This window comes from Ursus arctos, unplaced genomic scaffold (genome assembly GCF_023065955.2).
Source record: "Ursus arctos isolate Adak ecotype North America unplaced genomic scaffold, UrsArc2.0 scaffold_17, whole genome shotgun sequence".
NCBI lineage: Eukaryota > Metazoa > Chordata > Mammalia > Carnivora > Ursidae > Ursus > Ursus arctos.
Genome location: NW_026622841.1, coordinates 30,797,025 through 30,816,058, shown reverse-complemented (window position 1 = coordinate 30,816,058; position 19,034 = coordinate 30,797,025). Strand labels below are relative to the sequence as shown.

The following is a 19,034-nucleotide window of genomic DNA, read 5'->3' as shown; positions in this document are numbered from 1 at the left end:
ATATGCTAATCTCCCTTGTTTCTTGATCAAGCCTGTTTTCGAATTGTTTTATATACAATAGCCTCCCACTCTGGAGAGGTGACTAAACTTTAATGGCTGCCTAAGGTCCCCCCACACAAAGTACTTAAAGACACAGAAATATGGGAACAGAATAGGCCATAAAGATAAAATGCATTATTAAATGGCATTATTGTCATTGTTATTATTCTCCCATCGAACAAGGAGATGAAGAGCTGAGTTGCACACCATATGGTAATTGCTTGGAAGATAACCACAACTTACGGTTGCACCTTCAGCATCCGATGACATTGTTTGCTGCATTTCAGGTGCCAGTGTGGCAGAAGGCCAACCCAGGAAAGATGAACTGGCAGAGAAAGAATGACAGACATTAGGCATAAGTACTTTTCATGTCAAGCCTTTGGCATGTTCATTGTCGAAAAAATCTGTTCTCAGAAATGCCTTCCAAAATACGCAAGTTATGCTATGAAGGCATATGACAACTTCTGCCATCCAGGGATATGTTAATATGGACCATCCTGGGAGGTGCCAACTCACAGCCAAGATAATGGGTGATTCCAGATGTCTGTCCAATCCCATTCCTAGTGCCCAAGGGAAGTTTGGAAATTTTTTAAAAATGAACATTTATATGGAAGTTTTTAGTGTGCAGTGATATTCTCTACCGGTGGTCAATTTTGAAAGGGAAAAAGAACATGAACCTTTACATTTTAGTATGTACAATCTTCCATTATTAGGATCTGATTTAAATCATAGATTTGAATTGTCTCCCTTCCAGTAAGAAGGTAAACTTTTTCAAAAAGGAAGAGTCCTATTTTAGATAATTTAAAAAATACCTTAGTTTGAACAGTGTTGTTCAGATCACTAAATGTTATTTTCACACATGACATTATTTTACTGAATCTTCCCAAGAACATCACCCTATAAACATTTCCCATTTTCTTTCCAGATGAACCACCTTAAGGAAACAGAAAAATGACTTGCCCAAAGTCACTCAACTGGATTTTACTGGGGGTAGAACCCAAATCTATTTCCCATTTTCAAGTCAAATGACCTTGAGTAATCTGGCTTATGTCAGTAAGATATCACGTATTATAATTTTCTTCTGGGAACCAATTTGGTAGCTCCAATATTGTTAGACTTGGGAATCTAACAAATGGAATGCCCTTTATAAATTATAAAATATATTTACGGGCTTATATATCTGTTTGATTATTAGAAAAATAAATAAGAATGATTATCCCATATTTCAAAAAGGAAAATGAAGTGCTCGAAGACATCAAACATGCCTTCGCATGACTATTACTCCAGCTGATCTCTTTGACTTAGTTCATATTCCTGCCTTAGAAGAAATCAGCAAATCAAACTCTCTTCTCTACAGTGAGCTAGCCTTTCAAAATGTAACAGGACCTTAAATGTAGAAATACTTTTGGAATTTATTCAGAACACTAGAAATCTCAATCCAAAAACACAGCTGAATATTCATGGAGCGTTTTTATTTATCCAAACTTATCCTTGGAAAACACAATTTTGGAACGATAACCATAATATCTTGGGCAGCAAAATTATCTTATATATAAACGTTTGCTGCTGTCATAGCTGTTGTTGTGTTATATGTACACACAAATACACACGTGAATATGCATATATGAGATTAAAAACACATTTAGAGCTCTAATTCTATTTCGTATGAATCTTTCACTCTTTCCTGGCTATGAAAACTTTCCTAATGAAGAAAGAAAAAATAAAGTGTCTCTGTACTGAAGGAATTTATTGACTTGCTTGCCACTGTGAACTCAGTCCTGGTCAGGGCACTAAGGTTGTTAGGGAAAAAAATAAAAGATGTTTCCTAAGGATTGTGCACTTTCACAGGGAGAATCAAGGCATACTTATAAGAAATGCAACATAGGAGTACATGCTCAATAAGGCACTACAGTTATTTTAATAAATAACAAAGAGTAGCAGATTCATTAGTGAACATGCACATGTAAGACTAGCTCCTGACAAATCACCAAAGCCAGATAAATTGCTCTCCAGCTGCCTGGCCTTTGGGGTTGCAGGAGCCATTCAGTAGCTATTTGCCCAAGTGCACAGAGAAGTCCAGGGGAGTAGTGCTTCAAGGTCTCTCAGAATGGCTGTACTCCTTCTTTGCGCTTCGCTGGAGACTCAGTTGTGTCCCACCCAAATTCATTACACTGAAGCTCGAACCCCCAGTGGGACTATATTTAGAGATAGGGCCTATAGGGAGATAATTAAAGTTATATGAAGTCATAAAGGTGAGGCCCTGATTCAATAGGATTGGTAGCCTTACAAGAAGAGATACCAGAGAGCTCTCCCTCTCCGCCGTGTAAGGAAACACAGTGACAAGGCCCCTGTCTGCAAACCAGGAAGACTGCTCTCACCAGGATGCAGAACAGTCATCACCTTATTTTAGATTTGCCAGCCTCCAAAACTGTGAGAAAATAAATCTTGGCTGTTTAAGCTGCCCAGTCCATGGTACTTTGTAACAGCAGCCAAGCGGAATACAACAGACTTTGTCACGGGGGCACCACGAGGGCCTGAAGGACTCATTGGCTAAACTCCTGTTTGCTTACTTCACTCCAGCCATATTGACTCCTTCCTTTTTTCTCATATATGTCAGGCAGACTGATGCCATTGGCCACTGTGTATTCTGTATCCCCCATAACCAGCACAGCTTACTTCCTCACCTTTCTCAAGTCTTTTTGTAAATGGCACCTTCTTAGGAAGACTTCACCGACTACCTTAAATTGCAACCCCTGTCAATACTCCCTATCCATTTTCTCCGTCTTTCTCCTTTGCATTTATCCAACTTACATTCTATATATTTTACTTATTAATTGTGTTTTTCTCTTTTCTCACTGGAATGGAAGCATCAAGATAGCAAGATTATCAATTGTTTTGCTCATTGCAAAGGCCTCAATATCCGGCACATTGTACATGCCCAATAAATACGAACCATGTTGAGTATAACGTTATCATAGAGTTTGTAAAATTCAGAAGGGATAAGAAAAGGTTAATAAGGTTAGAAACCAGTGGCAAAGGAACAGATGTGGTGTTATAGTATATAGTTAATTCCCTGATTCAACAAGCAGTTCTTGAGCACATACTGTATACGTGGTCCTAGAATTAGTGACCTTTAGAAACTCACAGTCACAAAGGAGAGAGAAGAAACAAGGATGAGAAAAAGAGTAGAAGAGAGAACAAACAGAAAAGCAATGAAATGAAAATAAATGTAAGATAGTATTATTCCCTCTTCTCAGTCACAAATCAATTAAAAGATCATCCCTTGCTATTATTATTTTCTTTTTATAATTTTATTAAAGAATATACATTGTGTATGAACAGAATGGCAAAGAGAAGAGAAAAGGGGAAAGGATGAAACAATAAAATTATCTTTGGATCATCTACCAAGTTTAGATTTATTTCTTGACACATATGCAAAACCATAGTTAAAATGACAGTAAAAGGTACAGGAGGAAAGGGGGAGGGAAGAGGAAACCATATATTTTATAGATTAAGAAACCATCAAAATGACTGGTCAAAATTAATATAAAAAGACTAAAAGCAAGAAAAAAATGGAACATCTGGCATACTGAGTCAATAATTGGGATTTCCTCTAAAGGCATCTCAAGAAAGATAATTTCCAGAGTGGGAAGTAAGGTTATAAAGGAGAAGTGGATGCTCACAGAATTTCATTTTATTCACTTAGGAGGGGATAAATTAGGATTAGCATAAACATATCTAACACACCATATACTCTCCTTCTCCTTGATATATATTTGTTGTTTTTCTTTCAATCCTTGTCCTTCTGGGAATAGAAAGCTTTATGGAGATAGAACAGAAAGAAAAGCTGCTTAATGGGGCACACTACAGCAAACATTATTGATCAATTTTGTTTTACTTGTAAGAATGATTGAATGTGCAAGTAATTCAGATGTCATTTTGTAGCCTGAACATTTTATTTTCTAGAACGTGTGTTTTTTCCGAGAGAATTTATTTGAGAGAAAATAAAGAACCAGAGATGATGTATTGAACAGGAAAAACATACCATTTGAAAAGAAGATTTGTCTAGGTCACCCTCTTGATTTCATGGCACCATCTTGTATTATCAGTGGTGAAATTTTGCCAGCTCAAGGCTAAAGCAAAGATTCTCTTTCAGCATTTCCCATTTTCCCTTCCTTCCTAAACTCTTTATTCTATTCCATCAAACCACTTCTTTCTGTCTCTTCTGGCGCTTCGAACTTCTTCCTCAAAACTTGCTGTAATAAAAAGATCTGATAAACTAATTTGTATTAGGTTGTAAATAATTGATAAGCTTTACTTAAAGTGTGGACACACTCTGCGTCCACCTTATCCATCTGCAAATACACATGCAACCATCCCCAAACAGTTATGTATTGTAAGAGAGGAATATAAAGAAAGTCAGAGTGATGTTCCAGTAATAGGCAAAACTGTGCAAGGAGAAAAGTACCCCTTTCTCTCTGCACATGTTAGGTTAGTGGAGACTGACTTACTGTTGCTGCTGAAAGGAAATTATACAAGAATGTCCTAAACCATCTAAGAGTATAACCAACCTCTTTCTTCAACCTTTTAAAATTCCAAAATACTTTATCTTTGTGCACAATATTGAGACAATTGTTTGAAAACAAAAAAGAAAAAATTAACATCGAAACCATGCCTGACTCTAGATTGAGGCCAAATAGGCAATCACTATGAATGTGGCTTGAAGGAAATTCACTCAAAAACATCTCCCCTGTCTCTTTGCCAAATTATCTGCTATCATCCCATTAGAAACCGTTCCCTTCAGGTTACAGAACAGTTTCTAGTTAAATTGAAAACTTCCCCGAAATATGAAACACAGGAAGTCCAATCAATGATTAGCACTTTATGTGACTGGGGTTTAGTTCCTTTTCTAATACAACTAGCTAATATCAACTTCCTCAAAAAAGAAACCCACAGGTGGAATGTGCCTGGAAGGGAGAAGGTAATGAGAGGTTTAAGACAAGTGGTATCCTGGGTTCAGCTTTACAATCCTGAGTATTTAAGGAAAAGTATTGGAACCCAGGAAGAAGTGTCACCAGGACAAAAGATTCTAACAGAAAGCAAGTGAAAATGTTTGCTGATACTATGATAATATCTGAGCAATGATTGTTGTGATTAAGGCACCATCTTTGTCCTCAAAGATTGTTTCTATACAAAACAGCAAGTTCTTTGATACATATATGGATTGGTTTTCATGAAAGCCCTGAACTCAATACAGGTCAGGAGATCTGGGCTCTCCTTTACTAGTTGTGAATCCTTGAGCAAACCGGAATCTGTAACTTTCCTGAAGCTCAGTCTCTTCATCTAACAACAGGGTAATAGCGTCTTTCCATCTGGTAAGTTGTATTGTTATAAATACAGTCTACATTTTTGTAATCTATAAAGCAGTATATAGTTGAGAGCTATTGTGACATAAAATAAATCTTGACTACTTGTTTTATGATGTTTCAACCCTCAAAACCCACCATTAGCATTATGTGCCCAGAGATGATACTGGATATCAATTATTTCCTATAGGTTAATAATATGAGACTGGGGAAGAGAGAATCACAACCACAAGAGTCCAAGAGATTGAAATAGTTTCCCTGGATGGTGTTCTTCATCAGTGAAAACTTCCCTGGAGATTCAGGAATTATCTGGTCTTAAGCAATGGAAATGACTTCAATTTGCAATAAGAAGGAATTGAGAAAAATTTCATAAGAAGTAAGAGCATCTGGATTTCTTTGGGATTGGAACAGAGAGTGCAGGAACACTGCACCTTAGAAGGTCTTGAATCCAGTTTATGTGTTTTAATGTTATCCTATAAGCAAGAGAATCCTCTTGAACAAAGTAATGACATAAGGTACACAAGATGGTTTGAAATAGATGGAGGCTAGAGAGAAACAGAGAATATAGTGTGGAAGCTCCTGTAATTGCCCAAGGTTGGCCTAGTAGCCACTTCAACTTTAATAGGGGGTGGGATCATGAGGAGCCAGAGTCGTAGGCAGAGAATAGCAATGAGAATGGAAAAGAGACTTAATTAGATAGAAACTGAACTGACTGAACTGAGAGGGCTGAATGAGGGGGATGAAGGTGCAGTAATTGCAGAATCAGAAATGCAGCACTCTATGTAGCCATCGTCCCACTCCTCTGTCTCAATTCTTTGTTATGTAGATGGTAACAGTGAGGTTCAGAAAGTCTAACCAATCTTCCTGCTTAGCAGGACAACAATTTTAGGTACGTTTTCTGCTTTACAGTTTATGATTTTTCTACACTTCAACGACAACAAATTCCATCCTGGAACAGCAGGAATAAAGAACCATGTTTAACCGAATTAGGGTCATATAAGGACACTGTGAATGAGTTTACATAATACAGGCCTATTTTGATGGATAAGGAATACTTAGGTAGAAATTGCCCACAAGCAGATAGAAATGAGAGATTAAAACTCAGATGAGAGATTGGCAATAAGAATATGTCAATGAGCTTAATTTAAATAGGCTTTGGATTCCAACCCTCAAAAGAGTCTCTCTGGCATTTTAGAACAATATGAACTTGATCGTGACAATGTAAAAGGAGGGTGGAGCACAACTGGCTGGAATGTTTCTGAACTTGCTTAAAACCATTGAGTGTCTTCCTACTATTCACAAGATAGAGTTCAAATTTGTTAAAATGAATTCAAAGGCTATCCATTATCTAGCCCCCTTCCTATCATTCTAGGCTTATCTGTTACCACTCTCTCATTCCCACTCCATGACCCAAACATAGGAAACAATTATATATCTGCCCAGTATGGATGGATAAAGGAAAAATTCCTAAAGGTCCTGTCTCAGTTTTGACTGATGTATGAAGTGAGCTGAGAAACAGGACTGGGACTTGGTTGAAGGTGAGAAGAGGTTCCATTTAAAAAAAAAAAAAAGCACAGAGGCAAAATCATGGGACATGATGAGAGAACATCCTACTCAAGGAATTTCTCAAGAATCAACAGGACTACTTTTCTAAAGTGAAAGTGATCGGTGAAAATAGGCAGAAGATAAACGAAAGGCTTGGTATACTGTGAACCATTTTCAAATTATTATCTGTGTTTCTTTCAAAGAATAATAAACTCAACAGAGATCATGTCTTATTAATTTGGGGTGTTGTGTTCCAAACCTAACATTTTTCTCCCCACAAACTATTTCCTTTTAAATATTTACTATCAATTTTGAGAAGAAAACAGATTATTTCAATTTCACAATTTTTAATTCTTTAGAATCACTTCTTCAAATACCATGATGATTTGATGTTTTGAAGATTTATTTATTTGGGGTCTGCTATGGACACCATGTTTTTACCACTTTTGTATTCCATTTTCTAGGTTTTATGTTCTGTCCCTAGGAGTACCACCTTGCACTGATTTCTACCATATTTTAATGGGTATTTTTATAATTATTTCACTCAAGGGAATTCAAAATTCTATTCCTAGGTGATATGTTTTATCACTTCACTAGACTATGAGTTCCTTGAATTATTTCTCTGTCTTTTATGTTTTCTACATCCAGGTAATTGCACAGTGCCTAGAATATAGCAGGAATTCAATAAGTGTGTGTTTAATAAAAGAATTTAAGAAACTATGGGATCTTATTCTGCAATAAATTGTAGAGACAATAAGTGGTATAGAAAAGAACCAAAGAATCATCTAATTAAAAATTAAAGAAACATTTGTTGATGTTGTACTCAGTGCAGAGGCTGCTTTTAAGCAACAAGCTTGAGCAATGGAAATTTGAGCAAGGCAAAAGGGCGCACAGTACTACGGAGCTGAAAGCAAACAGGCTCATTAAGTGATCCACCTTGAAATAGCTATAGGCCCTAAATGACCAATTAAAACCAAGCACAGTTCCTTGGATTACCAAAAAAGAGAAAATTCCATATGCCCCCCCCCCCCATACTCTCATTCTGGCCGGTAACTATAGCCCTCCCCTTCCACCCCGTGGCAGACAGTCTCTCCTTTGCTGTCCTGCCTGTTGCTCCCTTACAGTGTATTCAATAAATTTTATCTCATTTATTCTGCCTTGGGTGAATTCTTTCACCCCCTGCACTGCTGGCCCTTATGCAATCTGAACACCCCACATTCAGTCTTGTACAAGTTACCAGGCCCATTAAGAAACAACAGTACAATATCACAGGCTTCCATTAGCTTAACATTTAGTAAAAATTAACAAAGAAATTTAGGAATAGTGTGAGGGCACTGGGCTAGAAAGCAGTTTACTATAAATTACAGCGAAAAGTAAGTGAAAAAATGAAGTAATAACCAGAGTGAAAACATTCCGAATAGGGCTATTCAACCCGAGAAAGGGGTTGTACCCCTGGGAATTCATATGGGATTTTTTTTTTTTTAATTTATTTGTGAAACAGAGAGAAAACGCAAAAGCAGGGGCAGCAGCAGGCACAAGGAGGAAGGAGGCCCCCGCTGAACAAGAAGCTCCATGTGGGACTCAATCCCAGGGCCCTGGGATCATGACCTGAGAGGAAGGCAGCCGCTTAACCAGCTGAGCCACCCAGGCATCCCAGGAATGGTTTATTTAATGAGGATTAAATAAGAGGAAACTATCTGAAATTCAGTAATTTCACATATTTTCAATCCAACTGAAAGATAGATAGATAGATAGATAGATAAATAAATAAATAAATAAATAAATAAATAAATAAATAACAGAAAGTGTGATAGACTATTTCCCAAAATAACTACTTAGGAGTTCCTGAACTTCAATTTTTGTCCCCATGAGCCTGCAGAAAATACTGTTCAGCTTACTTGGCCAGTCAGCTATAGCCTTAGAAATAAGAAAATGACTGGAGAGAAAAGGCAATGTCAAAAGCTGGGTTCACCTTTTTGGGTTTTATTTTTCTCCAAGATATTGGCTCCCAAAATTGTCACTAACTTGGAATTTCCTTAATGTTTTCCTACAGATTTACTCTTAATATTTTGTTTAACATTTTTAGTTGTTCTCAGCAGGAATCATAGTCCAAAATATCTAGTCTGCTATTGCTGGAAGAGATACTCCCCAGATGATGTTTTTAAGCCCTTGAATTTCATAGAATTCTGGTGCCAAGAGTTCCAGCGACCAGACTCACTGCCTTAGGATAAGGATATCCTACCTTTGGGATAAAATAATTAGTTAGTGGCACTGAGAGAAAACTAATTATCTGCAGGCAGAAACTTCCCCAAGAGTCTATCCAGAATTAGAATTTACTTTCACAGCCATTGTCAATAAGTAGTAATTCTACTTAGATCTCACACATTCTCTAACTTTAATTCTGTTTTTGGCAGAAAAACCTTTTGAAATCTAAAGTTTTTACCTCCTCCCCCCATTCCAGGAAGGAAAACCAGCGTGGGGGCAAATGTTTTGTGCTCAGTGCCCTTCTGGCTCAGTGTTTTCTCCCATGCCTCTTGTTCCATCTTTGTATCTCCTGAGTATTCGAGACATTTCAGTGCCTACACTTTCCCACCATAGAGTCCATGTTCTGGAATTTCTTCCTTTCCTTCAAAGACCTTGTTCTGCCCCTAGTATTTTTGGAGTTTGTTTGATTTTTTTTTTTTTTTCCTTTCTTATGAGTGACTATTACCTACATTGCAGGGGACTAGCATCTTTGATGCCTGGACACTAAATACCAGTAGCAATCCTCAGTCATTCTTCATGGTAGATATTTTGAAATTGTCAACCTTTCCAACCTAAACTGCAGGTATGTTTTAAGATGATGTTTAGGGGTTGGAAGAGGAGATTAGATATTTAATTAGACTTTTAAAAATGAAGAGCTTTCTAACTGGGATTGTAGATTCTCTTGTTTCTCAAAATCATAGTGTTTCTCAACTCAACAAAATGAAGAGGAAAATAAAAACTTCAAGGATCTTTTTAAAAGTATTAGAGTGATATGATACCCTATTATCCCCAGTACTTCAGCAACAGTTTTTATATAATCCAAGTATAAAATGGCTTTTCTTAATAGGAAGAAAAGGTGACACACCACTGCTAAGGCCAATTTCTTGAAGCATGGATGACTAGTGGTCTATGCTAGAAAAATATGCTGGGCTTGCAAATATTATTCTTGCCTTTCTTTTTCCTTTCACATTTCCATTTATAAATGTATATAATTTGCTGGGTAGAGCAGACCAAAGAGTATTTTTTGGCCAAATTCCCATCTGTTTAGAAATACATCCAGTTTCCCAGGAGTTTAGTTGAGGTCAGATAAGGCACAAGATTGGTTTAGTTTAGTGGTCAAAATAAATAAATAAATAAATTTAGTAAGTAAGTACATACATTCAGCTTGATGTCCAATTTGTTATACATCATGGTTATATGAACAGAAAAGTAATAATTTAAAGACTCCAATATGTACTACTGGCCAAAATGGATAAAAGACTCAGCAGAAAAAGAGATTTGCTATATCAGCAATATTGTTTCCTCTCCCTGTACTGAAAACAGTTCAGTGTTAGCTAGTATAAAGTGAAAAGTGGCCTTGAAAAATGTATTCCAACCTAAAGAATAGTTAAAGATTAAAAATATAGCAACATTGTAAATAGAAAATGAATTATTTTATTATAACCAATAAAGAAACATGCATTTAAAAGGGTTAGTTACTACTGGCAATGTAAGAAGGTAATTGGGGGAAGAAAAAGAAATCCTTTTTTTCAATGGCAATCATAAAAGATGTAGCTCACAGAGGCGAATACAAGTGTACTCTGCCAATCTGAACTTAGAAATTAATAACGAAATTTATACTAAATTCATCATAAACCTCACTACCTTTTTAAGGTGAAGCTCACAAGCAACATTCGATATTTTAATGTAAACATTACATATTTATTATTGTACGTTAATGCTCTTAGGTGGTATTGAAATAGGAGAGACCATTCTTCCTTTCCTTGCTATATTATTCCAAATTTTAACTATTATTTTGAATTTTGACTAACTCTTCACTGACAACCATTAATTCAAGTTGCAGTTACTATGTTTACCTCTGGCAAAGTCATTCTACTTCTCATTGCACCACTGAATTTCTTGTTCTAATGTTTCATAGACTAAAAACCTAGATTGCAAAGTTGTTATATATGTGTGTAATCTTAGAGTAAATAATCTTTGAATCACATCATGGTCCGAGGTTAATCTACTATGAATAGAAGAAATGAGTGTGCACACTTCATGATATTTACTTTGGATGCTTATACACTTTAGATTGAGTTTTTGATTTTTAGAGAATGCAATTTATTAGATAAGAAAGATTTGGGAAAGTGGAGAAGGAAGATTTTCCTTTCTAACAATAATAGACCAGGTAATTCAAACCAATATCCCAGCTGACTGCAACTAGATATACTGGACAAAATTTAAATGTCTATGAAGTGTTTATGTGGGGTGTGTGTGCATGTGTGTGCAAAAAGCAAAAAGCACCCGATAGCTAACAAAATTGTGAGAAATTCTCAACTTGGTGCCAGTGGAATCAGACAAGGAATTTGATTCCTGCACTTGTGTATGCTTTTCCTTTAGGGGAGTGTAGGTTCCAGAGATGAACCTGGGAAGTAAAGGAACATTTTTGACAGGCCAGAGAAGCCAGGGATATAAATATTGATACCCACGCATTCCAAGGAGAGTGTGATGATCCTTCTTTTGATTAGGATCCCACAAAACAACAGCATCCAAAAAAAAAAAAAAAGAGTGAAACCAAAAAGAGAGAGGTCCTTTCAAAGGCTGCAACTCAGGTTCATATACCTCATTTTCTCAAATTAGACAAAGATGGTCCTGGATTTCTAGTACACCCTGGTGTCTAGCAGGAGCAAAGGTAAATCATCTTTGGAGAAAAGCATCAATTTAGGTATCAATATAACCGTAAACGTTTTTCCTAATGCCATCTCCAGCATACAATTAATAACAGTAAGACTCATTTGGAGATTTAAAAATAAAATGTGAACTTTTTATTCAGAACAAAAGCTATAATAGGGGTGCCTGGATGGCTCATTTGGTTAAGCATCCAGCTCTTTATTTTGGCTCAGGTCATGATCTCAGGGTTGTGAGATTGAGCCCTACCCTGGGCTCTGCACTAGATATGGAGCATGTTTAAGATTCTCTCTCTCCCTCTGCCTCTCCGCCCGTCTAAAAAAAGAAAAAGAAGAAGAAGGAGAAGGAGAAGAAGGAGAAGAAGGAGAAGGAGAAGGAGAAGGAGAAGGAGAAGAAGAAAACTATAATAAAATGTTTTGAAATGCTCTATATATTAGAATTATTAGTCAAACCTTTACAATCTCTGTCCCTGAAATGATGGAGAATTTTTCCAGACAACTGGAAATTTAACAAAAAAATTAAAATCATATAACTAAAAAATGCAATAACTGAAAACAGAAACAGGGAATGAGTTTTATGAAAGACTGGACACAGCTGAAGAGATAATTAGTGAACTAGAAGATAATACCTAAAATAAAGAATAGAGAGAAAAATAGATTATTTTTTTTTTAAGATTTCATTTATTTATTTGACAGAGAGAGAGACAGCCAGCGAGAGAGGGAACACAAGCAGGGGGAGTGGGAGAGGAAGAAGCAGGCTCATAGCAGAGGAGCCTGATGTGGGGCTCGATCCCATAATGCCGGGATCATGCCCTGAGCCGAAGGCAGACGCTTAACCGCTGTGCCACCCAGGCGCCCCAGAAAAATAGATTAAAAATACAATGAAAAATGTACGAAGAATGCAACAAGAAATTTTTACTCATCTGAACTTGGAGTCCCAGAAAAGGAGGAGAGCACATGGGACAAAAGTAATATAATGATATATAAAGGTAATATAAAGATAGGCTATAATACATAATTACTTCCAAAAGTGATGAAAGACAACAAGCCACACACACAAGAAGTCCTAAAAAGCTTAACCAAGATATAAATCAGGTTAAGGCATTTGATCAAAATTATCCACCTTTTAAGGGGGAAAACCAGAATTTTACCTCAGGTATTCTTATTTCTATGCTTTTAATCACTTTTTAAATATGATCTTGAATTCCATCATATGGCAAAATGGAATGAAGTAGGTAGAGATTGAAACTTACTTGTTTTTTGTTTGTTTGTTTCTAGGACCCCACACAGAAAACATAAATAAAACTTAAACCAGGATGGTGTCTATGTGCAAAAGCAAAGAGAAACGAAAACAGGATAATCTTGAACATATCTTCAAGAAAATGAAAGTCAGAAAACAGACTCTCTGAACCCCTGACCAACAGAAGTCCATCTGTCCATCTCAGCTGCAGGTTTCAGAGGAGTTTTGCAAAACTCCAGAAAAATAAACATGCTAATGTTAGACTGCATATATGTTACGGGATGAATGTTTGTGTACCCCATCCCCAAATTCATATGTTGAAATCCTAACCCCGAATGTGATGATATTAGGAGGTGGGGCCTTTGGGGAGTAATTAGGTCCTGATACTGGAGCCCTTATGAATGGGATTATTGTCCTTTTACAGACACAGAGAGCTCTCTTATCCTCTTTCTACTGTATGAAAGTAAAATGAGAAAACAGGGGTCTTGCAACCCGGAAGACAGTTCTCACCAGAACACGACCACACTGGCACCCAGATTTTACACTTCCAGTCTCCAGAACTATGGGAAATAGATTTGGCGTCTACAAGCCTTCTAGTCTATGACACTTTGTTATAGCAGCCCAAATTAAGACAATATTGGCTGATAATGAACTCCAAGCAAAGTTGACTTTTAGTTAACCAACTAAGAAAAGCTGAGTTTAAAGATAAACCATTTTTTATGATACATGGAAAGCAAGGAAAAGAAAAATCAGCCTTTCTCCCTAAAGCCAAAGCTGACTTAAGATACCAAATCCATACCTCTTTTTCCTAGCCCTCAACATGGGCCTGCCTGGACTTCCAAAGTGGAACTTGGTTTTAGGTCTGTATTAACATAACAGCTATGTAGAAAAGACTCGACAGATGGGAAATAAAAATATTAAAGAAGCACATAATACTAAAAAAAGGGAATTATCTGGAATTACCTTTCTTACTGAAATCACTATCACTAGCCTTTAGGCCCATGGTATGTTCCTTAGAAATCTTACAGTTTTGACTCGATCAAAAAAGGACAATTAATTTAGAGGTCACCATTAAAGTTAGGTGGTGTTGTTAACAGTTTCTGTTACTACATGACAAACCAGTCCTTCGCCCCAAATGATGAAAAGTCACCATTTTATTATACCCAAATTCTGTAAAGAATTTAGGCAGGACTTAGTGGGGCCAACTTATCTATGCTCCAGGATGTGGATGGGATGATTCAAAGGCTGGAGGCTGGAATCAGTTGGCAGTACACTTATTCGTGTATCTGGTGGTTGGTGCTGGCTGTTAGCAGCAACCTCAGCTGAGCTGCAAGCTGGAACTCCTATTTACGGTCTCTCCACACAACTTTACTCTGGGCCTGTTTACAAAAATGACATCTGGATTCCAAGAGTGAGAGTCCCAAAAGAGCAAGAAAAAAAGTATGTGACATTTATTCATGAGCTGAGGCCATGTTTTGAAGCTAATAAGTATAGGTGTTTGACTGATTTAATGTCAGAGCATCACTTTTACTTTCACCATACTCTCTTAGTCAAAGAGGCCACAGAACTCTGTCCAAGATCAATGAAACAGGTCACAGACTCCATCACTGAATGGAAGGAATGTCAAGGCCACATGGTAAGAAGAGTATTTGCAATGGCAGATATTGCTATAAGCAGTATGCTACAACATGCTGGTATGAAGGTAGAGAATAGGGAATCAAGCAATGCGTTCCAATTTTATGAGCCTTGCTATTTACATATCCCTCCAAGAAAGGAGACAGATTCTAACTCTCAGTTCTTCTCCTAAAATATTGGTCAACTCACAAAAAGTAATGATTAATCTAAATCAAGCTAGAAAAAAATTTCAGTGTTACCAGTAGCTTTAGTATTTGGCCAAAAGTTAGCATGTGGCTTAGAGGTCACTGGCTCTTCTTCTTCATAGTCACAGTGTTTCAAATTTGAAGGTTGCTCAAAAGTAAGCTAGGCAAGGATAGAGCAACTCCAGGGAGAAGAAAGAGCCTGTACAGAATCTTAGGATGAGAGATAGAGGGGAGAGCAGGAAGGAGTCAAGAAAAGAAGGCCAGTGTGAGTGAGCACAAAGAGTGTGGGGTTATGCCTAGGGCAGCTCAACCCAAAAAGTTACCCAGGAGCCAGGGGATTTAGTCTAGGCTAATGACATAGGTCTTTATCTTAAAGGTGGTGGAAAGCTACCAGACTATGGGTAGACAGTAGGTGACACAATTTGAAAAGATCATTTTGGAAAAAAAAAAATAGATAATAGATAAGAGTGAGAAGAGACAGTATGGAAACACTGTGCCCATTTAAGGGGTGTTTGTAGTGGTCTGGTGAGAAATGATGGCAACATGGACCAGCACAGTGGCTGAGGAGGTTAAGGGAGGTGGCCAGATTTAAAGCTGCTTCAGATAAACTGATCGTTCTGGGCTTCAGAGGTGAGAGGAAGTTTCTATGTGAATATGAACACTGAGTTGAATCTTAAGGAACAGGTAAAAATCAAATGTATGTGAAGAGGTAAGAAAATCTCAAGCAAGGAAAGCAGCTTCTGAAAACAAACGCATACTGAAATGTGCTCCAGCCATATTCTTGAGCTAATAAAGAGAAGCATTTGTGTTCATGTGACTTGAAAGGCCTTGAACATTAGCCTAAATAGACTACGACAGGCTATAAATATTAACTTAAAAAGATTCTAACACAATTTGGTTAAAAGTGTCCAATGATCATAATTTTTGTTTAATATAATACCATAACACTTAAAACTAGGGTTTTGGAATTAAATAGAACAAGCTTTAATCCCCAGTTCTATTATTTACCAGATCCGGGACCTCAGACAGTTTATGTAATCTCCCTAATATATATATCTCTTAAATCTAAGCTATTTTGGGGAAGATTAAATGAGATAATGTATAATTAATGTAGTATCTGGCACGTAGTACCTGTTCATAAATGTTAATTATTACTGTTTTAACTATGAGTACGCTTACTACTGTTGCTTATTATCTTAAATCTTTGGGAGCTTATAAAATGCAGAAATAATATCTCATTGTCACCAGAGATGTCTTAAGAGTTGCATCAGAGATGGCCTTTGCAGGAGGCAGAGTCTGAACTGGACACAATGTAATGACCATCACATTGCTACCTAGAAGGCATCAAACCTACTGTAGGTAACAACCGATGATCTGTACTAGCAGACTACCTCTGCCCCCTGCCATATGAATCACACTAATTCAACTTTCTTGTCATTTCCCTTCTCTTCCCCAGGTTTCCTCAGAGCACCATATGGACTTGGTTAGTCTCATGAGCATTAATTCAATTCCATAAATGCTAATTAAATATCAGTGCCCCTGGCACTATGAGAAAATAAGAACTAAAGCCTTGGTTCCTGTCCTCTAAGAAACTATGATACCATTTATTCATGTTCAAAAGTAAACCACTGGAAAACAAAAAAAAATACAGAAGATAGGGGGTAATATTCAGTGGAATACCATGAAGAGACATGCAGTGATATGCAAATACCATGTAGGTCCAGTGAATGGACAGAAGTTTTGTACACTTGAATCTTAAGATTCATATAAGAAAATAGGGGGAGATTAGTTGAAAAGGGGAGGCAGTGGTCACAGAAGTCATTTCCTACTCTCCACAGGCCATTAGGTCTCATGGCAAAAGCAAGTTGAGACAGGACCAAAGATGATTCACACTAGTGCCTTTAGTGAACCTTGAACAACACATCATACCAAGAGTATGGACAAAGTTAATGTAAAACTTCTCTGATCAACTTAGGATATGTTTGGGGAAATGAATTTGTTGTTGCTGCCTTTGGCAATCTAAGGAAGATGACTGAGACCAAGGAAAAAGACTGCAAATGACTTTCTAGCCCATAGCTTAATAATTTCAATGAACTTTGATGTTTGTCAATATTCCAAGAAATATGTATTAAAATTGTAAAACTCTTTGGGTGTTCTCAATTTTTTTAAAGTAAATTTTTCTTAGGGCTTTCTGAGCAGTACAGCACAGACACGATCCCTTTTCCACAAAGATGGCTGCCTCTAGCGCCTCACACAGAAAAATGCAATTAAATGAAAATCTAATTTTCAAGTGCATCTCGCAGTTTATTCAAAGTGGAGAATAACTCACATTATGAGCTTTCAGACGCCAGGCAGAGCACATTAATGCTGCTTTCCTTTAATAATCCATTTCTGAAACTTGATTTTTATTTTATTTTACTTTATTTATTTATATATTTTTTAGACAAACTTGGAGATATGAAGAAGCCTATAAGTAATATGACCAGGTTTAGCTCCTCTTTAGACAACCTGATGAGACCAGCAGATCCAAAGTACAATTGCAGAAAGAGGGCTAATCTCTCCTTACTTTGTGTTCATAGCTTTTACCCTGATAGGATAGGATCTGATTTAAACTCTGCCACTTTAAATCAGCTTTCAATCTTGCATCTAACTCTTCTCATGGGTTTTAGTGCCATATTGCAATGTTAAAGTGTAAAACTCTGCATCTGCCGAGGCATTTGGCTGGAAAAGCAAGTATGTCAATGGCCGTCCCTCGCTGCCATCACACATATGGAATTTCTGTGTTCAGCTCTGCCATCTGGTCGTTAGGCCTAGATTCACTCTTCATTGAATAAGGACCATCTACCATATCAGCGCCTCTTACAATATGCTATCCTTTTCATGGTGTTATTTTGCAGTTCTTCTCTCATGACATTCTCTCTTCCCTACAACCCTTTTTCCCCCACAAATGTTCTACAAAGAGCAACCTTTCATGCCATCTGAAAAAAAAAAAAGAAAAAAAAAAGGAAAAAAAAAGCACACACAATGCGATTGATGCAATTGGAACAAGAGCAATCAAAATTTCCAGTAGTTGCAAACACAAGGCTAGGATTTTCATAATTACAATCACTGTAGACTGTACCCTGAATGTGTACAAGATAGCCTATAGACATAAAACAACCTTACCCAAGAAGAAACACTTACCATTATGAAGACTGTGGGTTAACTGTCCTTGCCATTCCATTTCCCTTGTTTATGACATAATAATGATCATGAGATTGGATGACATTTTCTTTTCCACCACAAGGATATGGCTCCAGGATGGTATACAATTTCTTTAATGATGTGCACTCTGTTACCGCTAAACTATCCCCACCTTAGAGATACAAATACCTGACTACTTCATTTCCTCCTCAAATTCTTAATCTTAGCAGGAAAGAACAAAGCCCTAGCCTGAAAACAAACATCAACTTAACTTCAAAAGTTTAAAGAAAAACCCTAGGTTAACCCGTCAACATGAGTCACTAGATAATCAGAGACAGAACTGGGCTGAAATATCATTAACTTGATAGTTAGTAGAAAAGAAATTTAAAACCTGTAGCCAGATTCTATGAAAAAGAAGGTGGTGGCTTAGGGCGGGCTTTTAGGTTAACTGTGTATAACTCAAATTTTCTTTTCTGAAACCTTTCTAAACTCCATCCCCAGCTCCACCCCATCCTCAACCACCAATCTCCCCGAATGCCCCATCAAAATTTAACCAATATGTATTTCATTCTATCAGGGATTTGCTAGAATAGCTGCTTAAACTTTACGGCACATACAAATCACCAGGGGTTCTTGAACTACAAAATCTGGGGTGGGACTCAAGAGTCTGCATTTCTAACAACCTCTTAGGTGATACCAATGCCGCTGGTCTGAAAAGGATGCTTAAACTTATCCAAATGTCTGTTGCTCCCATCCCTGATCTACCTTACATCAGGGAGAAAGCAATTTCATAAAAGAAGACTTGGAGCCATGTTAATTTAACTTGATAAGCATCTTCTACATACCAGGCATGATAAATTAGCTATTTTTCAACATTTAAATCTCACAGGCCAAATCCTGGGTGACGGCTATTGTTTTCCTATTTATA

The 19,034-nt window shown here is 37.1% G+C and overlaps 1 long non-coding RNA gene across 1 annotated transcript in view; it reads right to left on the bottom strand.

Annotated features, from left to right (window-relative positions):
• Positions 1-18,204, bottom strand: part of LOC130543928 (uncharacterized) — a 141,400-nt gene extending 123,196 nt beyond the window's left edge. The window contains exons 1-2 of the long non-coding RNA XR_008959702.1: positions 18,107-18,204; positions 283-364 (exon numbers count right to left, since the gene is read on the bottom strand). This is a non-coding gene — a long non-coding RNA (uncharacterized LOC130543928). The remainder of the gene's footprint in view (positions 1-282; positions 365-18,106) is intronic.
• Between the last annotated feature and the right edge of the window lie 830 nt (positions 18,205-19,034).